The sequence below is a fragment of the Acinonyx jubatus genome, chromosome B4 (genome assembly GCF_027475565.1).
Source record: "Acinonyx jubatus isolate Ajub_Pintada_27869175 chromosome B4, VMU_Ajub_asm_v1.0, whole genome shotgun sequence".
Taxonomy (NCBI): Eukaryota; Metazoa; Chordata; class Mammalia; order Carnivora; family Felidae; genus Acinonyx; species Acinonyx jubatus.
Window position 1 is genome coordinate 82468427 of NC_069387.1, and position 11069 is coordinate 82479495.

Here is an 11069-nt window from a genome sequence, read left to right on the forward strand (position 1 = left end):
TATGACCTTGTAGAAAGGAGAGTAGATGGTAGAGTGGACATGGCAGAAGGGAGGCATATTTTGGGTGGAGGGAGAGGGCTGCATTTTTTGAATCATTAATTCACTCATTCGACTATTTACTGAGCCCTTACTAAATGTGAGTCATGTATTCAATCATTTGCAAAATCATTGACTTGCATAATCAGCAATCCGTCCTGGCGCTACTGTGAGTAAGACAGGATTCCTGTCCCCATAGAGCTTACAGTCCAGTGGGAAAGGCAGGCGAGAGAGGGGCATTCTCTGGAGCTGAGAGCATTGTAGGAGCAGGGTTGTGTAGAAGAGGAGCACTTCACCCAGATTAGGTGGGGGAGGAGGCTCCCTAAAGAGAAAGTGTTATCTAAACCGAGGCCTGAAGTATAAACCATCTTTAATCTGTTGGGCTGAGAGTAGGGAAGGAAAGAATAGCCTTCCAGGTAGAAGGCACAGCGCATGCAAAGTCCCAGAGGCACATTCTGGAAATTGCCAGTTAAGTAGGGTTGGCATACAGCCAGCCACTTGGGTGATGGCTGACAGAACAGGAGGAGATGGAGAGATTGCATCTGGGAGAGGAGGAGGGCTGAGCTGGTAAATAATGCCACCCGTGAAGATGGTCCTTGGAGTCCACACGGGGTGCTGCAGGAATACTGTACGGGAGGATGTGACGCCCTCCTTTTATAGTTGCTTTCTGAAATCAATATTTATTTTTATCAAGATACTACGTACACATAGCTTTAAAAATCAAATAGTTCTAAAGGGCTGTAATGAAAACAGAAGTCCCCTGGCCTTTTTCCCAATTTTTATCCTACGCCTAGGGGCAACCACTGTCAACTGTTTTAGCTGTTTCTTCTGGTATTTCCTTCCTTATTTCTAAATAATATATGCACTGCCATTCTGGATTCATCTATCTAATTTGTTGACTTGTTTTGGTAGATGAGGATTTTGATTCTCTTAAAGTCTCCTCTTCCCCTGCTCCCACCCCACCCCCTTTATGTTTATATCATCATTTATGGTCAAATCCATGTTCAGTGATTTCATTATTGAGTTTGTAGATATTATTTACTTTTGAGGCAAGTATTCTGGTTACATTTCCTCTTCTAATATCACTTTTTGTTGTATGCTGTGTTTACATTTCCTTTCTTGTACAACTTTTTTGTTTTTCCTGGAGTTAATTGCCTCATTTTTTTCTTCGCGTGGTTTTCTTTGAATCTCTGGCTCTGTCTTCCCACACCCTTCAACAGTTCTGTGAAACGCCTTCTCAGTACAATTTTGCATATGGCCAAGGCTGTCATATAATCTTACCGGTTCTGTTTTGTTTTTCCTTGGAGACATTTGTCCTGGGGCACGCCATCCTTCCGCTTCTCTCTGGATGCATTGCTCTCCAGGTCTGTGGCACATCTGTCACCCTCGGACTTCCCTTTGCCCTTTTCTTCTTTCAGGGACTCAATGTCTTTCTCTTTCTCTGTTTACTTCCTTGTTTGGATGAAACACATCTTCCAGATATTCCAGTAGCTTCTTGAGAGAGTGCCTGGGAGGTATAACATTTTAGAGCCTTTTGCATACGTCAAATGGTTTTACTCACCCTCACTTTTGATTAATATTTTTGGCTGGGTATAGAATTTTAGGTTGAAAATCGTTTTCCATCAGAATTTTGAAGGCCTGGCTCCTTTGTCTTGCAGTTTCTAAATGTTGCAGTTGAAAAAGAATTAAAAAAATAAATCAGTAAAATGTTGCATTTGAGAAGACTCAGGTTATTTTGATTCCTGAGACTTTGAATTCATCTCCCTCCCCCACCCTGCCTTCTCAGATTTTCTCTTTTATCCCTGATACATTAAAACATCACAGGGGCACCTGGGTGGCTCAGTTGGTTAAGCTTCCGGCTCTTGGTTTCCGCTCAGGTCATGATTTCATGGTTTCGTGGGTTCAGGCCCCACTTCGGGCTCTGTACTGGCAGGAGTAGCCTGCTTGGGATTCTCTCTCTTCCTCTCTCTCTCTTTCCCTGCCCCTCTCCCACTCACACTGTTTCTGTCTCCCTCCAAATAAACAAACAAACTTAAAAACAAAAACGAAAACATCGTGATGTATTGACATGGGTCATGTTTCATGGCACTTGATAGGCCTTTTTAATGGAACAGTGGTTTTCAAAGTGTGGTCCCCAGACCAGCAGCATCAATACCACACGTGGGAGGGAACATGTTAGCTATGCACCTTGTGAGCCCCATCCCCCATCTAGTGAATAGAAACTCTGGTTAGGTCCCAGCAATCTGTGCTGTTGTTGTTTTATTGAGAGATGACCGACATAGAACATTGTATTAGTTTCAGGCGTACAACGTAATGATCTGATATTTGTATATGCTGCGAAATGATCACCCCAATACGTCTAGTTAACATTTGCCACCTTACATAGTTACACATTTTTCTCTTATGATGTGAACTCTTAAGATCTACTCTCTTAGCAGCTTTCAAATATACAATACAGTATTATAACTGTAGTCACCATGCTGCACATTGTGTCCCTGCAACTTATTTATTTTACAACTGGAAGTTTGTCTCTCTTGACTCCCTTTCCCCACTTTGTTCACCTCCACCCCCTGCCTCTGGCAACCACCAGTCTGTTCTCTGTGTCTCTGAGCTTGGTGTTTTGTTTGTTGTTTAGATTCCACATCTAAGTGAGATCATACAGTATGTGTCTTTCTCTGTCTGACTTATTTTACTTAGCATAATGCTCTCAGAGTGCATCCCTGTTGTCACAAATGGCAAGATTTCCTTCTCTAGGTGTTGAATTGGCTGAATAGTTTATATATTTTATATTAGTATCATATATTAATATATATTTATATATGATATGTGATATATATAATCTGGGTTTTAACAATCCCTCCAGGTATTTTTGTGCATATTAAAGTTTAAGAACCTCTGTTTTTACAGGGTAGGCCTTTTAGTTCTGGGAATTTCTTTATTATTTCTTTGGAATGTCTGTAACTCCTGCCATTTGGATACTGGACCTCTTGGATTGATCCTCTGATTTTCTTATTATTTCTCTCTTATTGGCCATCTCTTTTTTCTATTTTCTGGGAGATTTCCTCCATGCTGTATTCCAACCCATTTACTAAGTATGTTGTCACGAACCCTTTTCTTTTCTTTTAATTCTCAAGAGTGCTTTCATGTTCCCTGGTTTTTCTCTTCTTTTCTTTTTTGCGTGGTTTCCTGTTCTTGGTTCTCTTGATACGGGCAGTACCCTCTCTCCGAGAATATTAATTTGTTCTTCTCTCTATATTGTCTCAGTTTCCTCTGATTTCCCATTTTCTGCTGTTTTGATTTGTATCTCACTGGAGCCTTTCCACGGATGTCTGGTCTGCCTCGGCCGTCCTTTCGTATTTGAGAAGGAGGCACTGGATGGATCTGGAAGTGCTCCATGTGGGCTTACAGTAGGGCCCCGTACCGTAGGGCTACGGTAGGGCCCACAGGGCAGGTGGCTGGCTGGACTCTTTCACTGGGGAGCCCCAAAGGTCAGTATCGATGGCGCAAGCTTGTTTTTTTCTGGAAAGGTCCTTGAGTCTAGTCTCCAGCTGGAAGCCCACCACCTGCCCGGAGTCCTAGAGCTGGGTGTAGCATTGGAAGTGGGGAGTGGCATGTGGCGAGCAGGCTGAGGAACACAATTCAGAATGCTGACTTTCGCTCAGTGTTTGTTCCCACTCCTTCTCCACCTCCTCCCCCAGGAAAGTTCAGTATCTCCAGGATCCATCTTCCTGTTTCCTGCGTGAGTGGGGAAGGGGACACAATAAGTCATTTGGTTGTGTTGGGTACAGCTGACTTTCCTGACTATCGAATTGCTCTTTAAATAGATCTTGGAACAGGCCCCCAGGTTTTGGACCCCTGTCGTCTAGTTTACCTGCAACTTCCAATTCCCGAGCTTCTCTAGGGTTCTGGGGGAAGAGTTGGCTTGCTTCTTATAGGTATATGACTCTGGATGTTTTGGGCCTGCCTTTCTTAGTCATTTGTCACTTTCCCATCTACTTACTGTTTTCATATGATGTGGTCCAGGATTTTAAATGTCTCCTAGTTTAGTTAAAGATGGAGTTTGGATGTCTATTTCTTATTCTCCTTGTCATTTGGGGGGGGGGGTGATTTTTTTTTTTAAGACTTAAAACTTTTTTTAAATGTTTATTTATTTTTGAGAGAGAGAGAGAGAGAGAGGAGAGAGAGAGAGAGCCAGCAGGGGAGGAGCACAGAGAGAAGGAAACACTGAATCTGAAGCAGGCTCCAGGCTCTGAGCTGTCAGCACAGAGCCTGACGCAGGGCTCGAACCCATGAACCGTGAGATCATGACCTGAGCTGAAGTCGGAGGCTTAATCAACTGAGCCACCCAGGTGCCCCAGGGGGTGATTTTTGAAGGAAAAAGGTGATGGAAAGAGCTTTACTCCGCCATCTTGTGACCAGAAGTCTGAGTGTCTTCTTGAGGTAGATAATAGTGATGTCTGTGCCCAACACTCTTGCTCCTGCTGACAAAGAGGGTGTGGGTTATTTGTAGGAGAAGGGCGAGCAGGGAGAGGAGGGGAGGTTCAGGAGCTTAGGAGAGCTGCTTCAGGAACTTGACTGGAAACCTCCCAGAGATGACAAGGATTACTGGGCCCCAGGGAGGTCTAGCTGAGGTAAGACAGTGAGAATCAGTGGTGAGAACAGCATGGAACAAGGATGGAGGTAGTGAGCAGTGGGGAGTAAGCCTCAGCTCAGAAGAAGAGAGTGAGAAGGGTGGGGGACATTCTAGAAGCAGATAAAGGGGCAGCAAAGGGGCTGGCTTTGAGGCAGACTATTCACCGTGAGGCAGAAGAGGGTAAGACGAGATGGACAACCACTAGTCAGATGTTGGTTGTGTGCCAGGAACTGGACCAAGTTCTTCAAAGCAGGCTCAGTGGTGGGGACGGTGGGAGGAGGGGATGGACAGGAGGAAGGGAAGGAGTTTTAAGGTCCCAGCAGGAAGGTCTGACTCTCAGATTGGAGGGTGGGGCAGGTCTGAGTGATGAAGGAGTCTTATGTCCAGAGGGGGGATTGCTGCTCAAGAACAGAAACACAGAGCAGCATGTCCGTCTGCCATGTCTGCGCAGAGAGTGAAAGAGGAGGTGGGGGAAAGGGCAGTGCACTCGCTCGTCTTCTGAGGGGAAGGCAACGGGTGGGAGAGGCCGGTCATCTAGATGCATGGCCCCCTGCACACCAAGGAAGGATAGAATTTTAAAAAGGGAGGGTGGTCAGGGCGCCTGGGTGGCTCAGCCGGTTGAGCGTCCGACTTTGGCTCAGGTCATGATCTCGTGGTTCATGAGTTCGACCCCCCGCGTCGGGCTCTGTGCTGACAGCTCAGAGTCTGGAGCCTGCTTCAGATTCTGTGTCTCCCTCTCTCTCCCTGGCTCTCCCCCGCTTTACACTCTGTCTCTCTCCCTGTCTTGAAAATAAATAAACATTAAAAAAAAAAGTTTTTTAAAAGGGAGGGTGCTTCACTGAACTACTGAAGGTACTGAAGCACCTTCCCCAGGTCACAGAGCCTCGGGGTACAGTCATAGTGAGGTCACCTGAAACATACAGCCTCTGACTCTGACGACCTAGCTTTCAAAACCCACCAGACGTTTTCTCGGGTTTTAGGGCTGTTTCACATCTTCCATCTCATGGACATGTGCTGTCCTAGCCGTGCTTGCTGCCCCTGTCACTCCTCACTGCATAACCCCAGATCTGCAGCTGCCCCAGAATTCTGTGGTTACAGGCCGCAGAAACTAACGCTGGCTAACTTAAGCAGGAAAACAATTGATTGGAAGGTTATCAGACAGCTCATGGATGCGAAGGCACTCCCTGCCTTTTGTCCTGTGCTGGTACGCTTTGATTTTATTCCTGAAAGTACCTGTCCTCTATCCAGGCCACAGGAGAGGAATGCTGATAAGTCTAAGCAGCCAGTCAGGGTGTTTCTGCCTCTTGGCCAGCAACTGGTTCAGGCCCAGACATGTGATGCTACTCTAGCCAATGAGACACGGGGGAAGCCCACTAGGCCAGGGATCCTGACACAGTCACAAGCTGCCTGGAAGTTTGAGTGGAGCCTCGACTTTATTGAAGGCGGAATTAACCCTCTTTGCCTCTGAAAAATGATATACTGGGGCGTCTGGGTGGCTCAGTCCATTAAGCCTCCGACTTCAGCTCAGGTCACCATCTCACGGTTTGTGGGTTCGAGCCCCGTGTCGGGCTCTGTGCTGACAGCTCAGAGTCTGGAGTCTGCTTCAGGTTCTGTGTCTCTCTCTCTCAAAAATAAATACACATTTTAAAAAATTAAAAAAAAATGATATACTTGCTGATTGTTTAAGCCACATTTAGTTGGTTTTCTATTGCTTTCAACCAAGAGGTTGAAACTATCACATAAATGCCAAGTATCTTCCGTGGGTGTTTGGTGGGGCGATGGAGGGGAAAATAAGCTGACGGCTGAAAGGGTAGCATTAATAAGATTTCAAAATAAAGGAGGCTGATGCATCTTTTGGAGACACAAGAATTACCTCATAGATAATAATTGACTGAAAATGCTAGTGAGAAGGGGAAAACTCGGGGAGGAGCTCACCACTCATTAAGTAGACACTTGCTGTATACCAGGCACTGTGAAGGGGGCGAAGATATAATGATGACAGAAGACAAGATCCCTCCTCCCTGGAACTTTCAGTCTGGCTGGGTTGGGGAGACATTGAGCGTGCAAGTAACAAAATAAACAGGGTAAGATCATGGAAGGTCATTTTAGGGGAGTGGTTAATTTTGATAGACGGTAGTCAAGGAAGTCCCCTCTGAGAGACCCAAAGGGAGAATGAGCCAGCCATGTGAATAACAACATGGAGATTCCCCCAAAATGTCTCAGGGCAGAAGGTGGCTCTGTCCTGGCTGGGAGTCCAGTGCTCATTCCAGAAAGGGAAAGAGGTGGTAACAAAGCTGGCCTTGGAGGCTCAGGCAGGCCAGGGGTGACAGAGTAGCTGGAGACCTCCCTCTGGCAGGACAGGCTAAATGTCATTGACTTTCTAGAGGCTGGAAAAGTTTGAATGGAGTATTTGGAGGGAGAGCCTGTGGGTTGAAGGAAAGACACTTGGGGCCAGCAGATGACCCTCTGGTGTCTGAGTGCCCAGCTACTTCCTGTCTCCCCTTGCCCATCCAGTCTGGAGTTCCAACCTGTTCCCCTGTTTTAACATGTCTTGATGTGGGCTGCTATAACAGAATGCCACAGACTAGGTGAGAAATATATTTCTCACAGTTCTGCAGGCTGGGAAGTCCAAGATCAAGGTGCTGGCAGCTTCAGTGTCTCGTGAGGTCTTGCTTCCTGGTTCATAGATGGCTGTCTTCTGGCCGTGTCCTCACATGGAAGAAGGAACAAGAGAGCTCTGGGGTCTCTTTTATAAGAGCATTCCATTCCATTCATGAGGCCTCATGGCCTCAACACTTCTCCCAAAGGCCCAACTTCCTAATACCATCACCTTGGGGGTTAGGATCTCAACATACGAATCTTGTGGGGACACAAACATTCGGTCCATAAAAAACCAGCTCAACCAAATCAGTAAGCACCTCCAGAGTGTTGGCTTTTTGTGTGGCTTCTGCTCAGAGTTTGTGTAGGGTGGATACAAAGATAAGACCCGACCTCAAGGAGCTTGCTGGTCAAGGATTCAAGAGTACTGCATCTGAAACAATTATCCGCAAAAAAACCCAAGGACACCCCACAGGGTTAGAGACCATGGGTGGCCATTACAAGCTGTTCTCACTGCATTGGTCACTGCATTGGTCACAACCTCCCAACCTAGCACCAACAGCCCTCTCCTGGCCCACGGGTCCCTTCTTCCCCTAGGGCTAAGGGTCGCCTGTGTCTTACTGAACCTCCCAGACCCCTTTAAGAGTAATTCATCAAGTTAGAGCCCGACACATGGCTTCTGCTCATTCTGTGATGCCTTCCTCCAGTCTCCTGGGGATGTGAAGGAGGAGGAGGGAGGGCCAGTCAGCTGGACTAGGACTCCTTCGCCTAGAGGTGACATTGCCACAGTGGGCTTACCCGGCACAAGGTCCTAGTTTTGGGGTCCTGTAGCTGAACAAATAAGGAAAATGTTGACTGCTTACCATATCGGTATGTCGAAGAGGCGGACCACTAGCATTTTTCTTGTATTATCTGATTATATCCACACAACAGCCCTACAATGTGAGGACTTTATTCCACTTTACAGAGAGGTAGAGTCACCTGTCCTGGTCAAACAACTAGTAAGTGATGCAGCCAAGATGTGAACCCCAGCAGTCTGACTGAAGCATCCCGACTTGACGCCATTGTGCTCACTGCCAAATTGGCTTATTCTAGGAATTTCCCTTCTTGCCACAACATTAAGAACTGAGCTAGAGGCCATTCTGAGCAACGCGAAGAGAGGGCTTTGGGATCCAAGAGAAGAGGAATTCCGGGAAAGACACTGCCATTTTGGCTATTTTTTCCCTCACGTTCCCCAGGCAGGGAGTGCTAACTTTTGATTTGCCAGGTGTCTGTCTGTTCTTCTAATTAACACCAGAGTCCGCCTTTAGTCAGAGCCTCCCTATAGCTGGAATCCATAACCCCGTGGCTCTGGGGCCAGTCCTCCCTGAGAGCCAGGGAGGACAAAGCAACTCCCAAGTCGGGGTGGAGTTTCCTGTGATGACGTTCCCTTTGCCTGTCTATAAAAAGCTCCAGTATGATCTACCCCATTTATGGTGGAGGCCAGGGGGGCAGAGTGTGCCGGAGGAGGAAAAAATCAAGCTGAAACAGCTCCTCTTTGCCTCCCTGGATTCTCTTCCAAAATGCTGTCAGCACTGCCAGTTGGAAAATATTTTTCTCCCTCCCTTTGTCTTCTTTCTTATTTAAAAAAAAAAAAAAAGCCATCTGGTGTCAAATTCACTCCTGGCACATCATAAAGGGTAGCACTAAAAATGTCCCTGAAAAACTAAAAGCAAAACCACAGCAGTACACATGGGATTTAATCTCAGCATCCTAGAGTTTCAGAGTTGCCAGGGGCCTCTGAGATCAAACCTTTCCTTGTACCTGGGAGGAAACTGAGGCCAGGGGTGGGGGTGGGGTTAGGCCACTCTTTTCGGAAACGTTTGTTGAGGGCCTACTATGTTCACAAGGCACTCTTTGGCGTGGGAGATTAATCGTGAACAGAAAAGACAAAAATCCCTGCCGCCTGGGAGTTTTCGGTGGGCGGTTCTTGCCTGGTCCTTGGGCCCTGCCTCTGCCCCGCATTCCCGAACGGCCGGGCGGGGGGGGGGGGGGGGGGGGGGGTGTGCTGGCTTTGGCCGTCTTCCCCCCCCCCCCCCCCCCCGCGTGGTTGTCACCTCCAGGCTGCGGGTCCGCGGGGGCCTCGGGCGGCGCCGCTTCCCGGGCCTGGGCCGCTGTTTATGTTCGGGCGAAGTTCGCTGCGCGCCGCCCCGGCGCGGTCCCCGGCGGCTGTCGTCGTAATCTCCCGCCGCTTCCTCCCGCCGCCGCTGTGGCTCCGCATTCCTCAGGGTTGAGCAACAACTTTCCCTCCGAGGGCGGCTGGGCCGGGGCCAGGAGGGGCGCGGCCCGGGCCTCGGTTCCTCCGGCGGCACCCCAAGCGCGCGGGTCGGGTGCGAACGCAGCGCGGCGCAGCGCAGCCTCGATTCCCTGCCCTGGGAGCCGAGGCCGCCGCGGGGCGGGGGGCGAGGCCGGGGTGACGCGCCGAGCTCCCCGCGGCCGTGGCCGGATTGCCCGAGCGCCCGGTGGGGGAGTGGGCCTGACCCTGGCCTTGATCGTGGAGCTGGCGGTCCCCGCTGCCCGCCCGGTCTGGTGGCCCGCGCGGCGTGAGCATGCAAAGTTTGCTTCGATGTTCTGCTCCACCTTCTGAGGATTCTTTGACGGCGGAAGGAGGAGGGTTTGTAGTAACTACAGAAGAGCGCTCCTAACCCAGTTCTTGGCCGGAATGTAAATATTTACAGCAATCATATTAATACAGGCACTTGAAATACACTCTCATGCCTAGTGAACTTCAACGTATCTCTGGAGGGATAAAGTTGATTTCTTACTCTTTCCCTTATTTCAGGAACTGGAAAGCCCAGGCATGTAGTTCCATGTCTAGTCAGGAGCCAAGAAGGAGTCAGGCCAACGGGGAACACCTTCGCTGGAGCCTCCTCAGGTCTCCTGACCTTCCTGCACCCTCATGGGCCCGGGAACTGGCCGCACTTGCTCCACTCAGGAGCTGAGTGCTGGGGCCAGGAGGGTGGAGTGGGATTAGATAATATCAAGCTGTCTACCCACTAAAACATAAACTCCAGGAGGGCAGGGATTTGGCCATTTGTTTACTGCGGCTTTTACCTTACTTTTAAACTTACGCTTTCCTTCTCTTCCTGCCTTTTAAATCTTGAGCTAAAGGTTTTAAAGGCTCTGTGTGTTTTCTTTTAGTTAATTTGGAATAATTTTAGACTTACAGAAGAGTTGAAAACACAGTATAGAGAGTCTCCACATACTCCTCACCCAGCTTCCCCCAAAGTTAATATCTTAGGTCACGTCACTGTGGTACATTTGTCAAAATGGAGAAATAACATTGGTGCAATACTATTAACCAAACGACACCCTTTATTTGGATTTCCTGTTTTTCCACTCGTATCTTTTTTTCCGTTCCGAGACCGATCTGGGATATCTCCTTGCATTTAGGGCTGGAAGCCTTTTAATATGTAATCCAGATCTCACTGTGTAAAGTCTCTGTCATTGGCAGTGACGCAGGAGGCGGTGCCCCTGGCACTAGACTGAGCTTCCTGTCCTGGGGGCCTGGGAAACACCTTGAGCCCTGGATCTCCTGAGAGTGATATCAAGGGATCGCTCCTGGGTCTGCTCACTGGTCCTGGTAGCATCTGGTACGAATCCAGACCCCGAGGCCGACACTGGGTCTCCCCTCTCTGCCCTGGTACCCCCACTATGCCTATACTGGAAATGGGATGGATATGACGTTGCGGGTGATCTGACCCAGGTCTGCATTTCCTTTGGGACCTGACTCTTCTCTGTGCCCCTCATCACCTGGCACCCA

At 48.6% G+C, this 11069-nt stretch overlaps 1 long non-coding RNA gene across 1 annotated transcript; it reads right to left on the reverse strand.

Moving 5' to 3' along the window:
• Positions 1-2109: 2109 nt before the first annotated feature.
• Positions 2110-10062, reverse strand: LOC113602657 (uncharacterized). The gene is made up of 2 exons (XR_008300296.1): positions 8131-10062; positions 2110-3771 (listed from the first exon to the last, which is right to left on the reverse strand). It is a non-coding gene; the product is annotated as an uncharacterized LOC113602657 (long non-coding RNA).
• Between the last annotated feature and the right edge of the window lie 1007 nt (positions 10063-11069).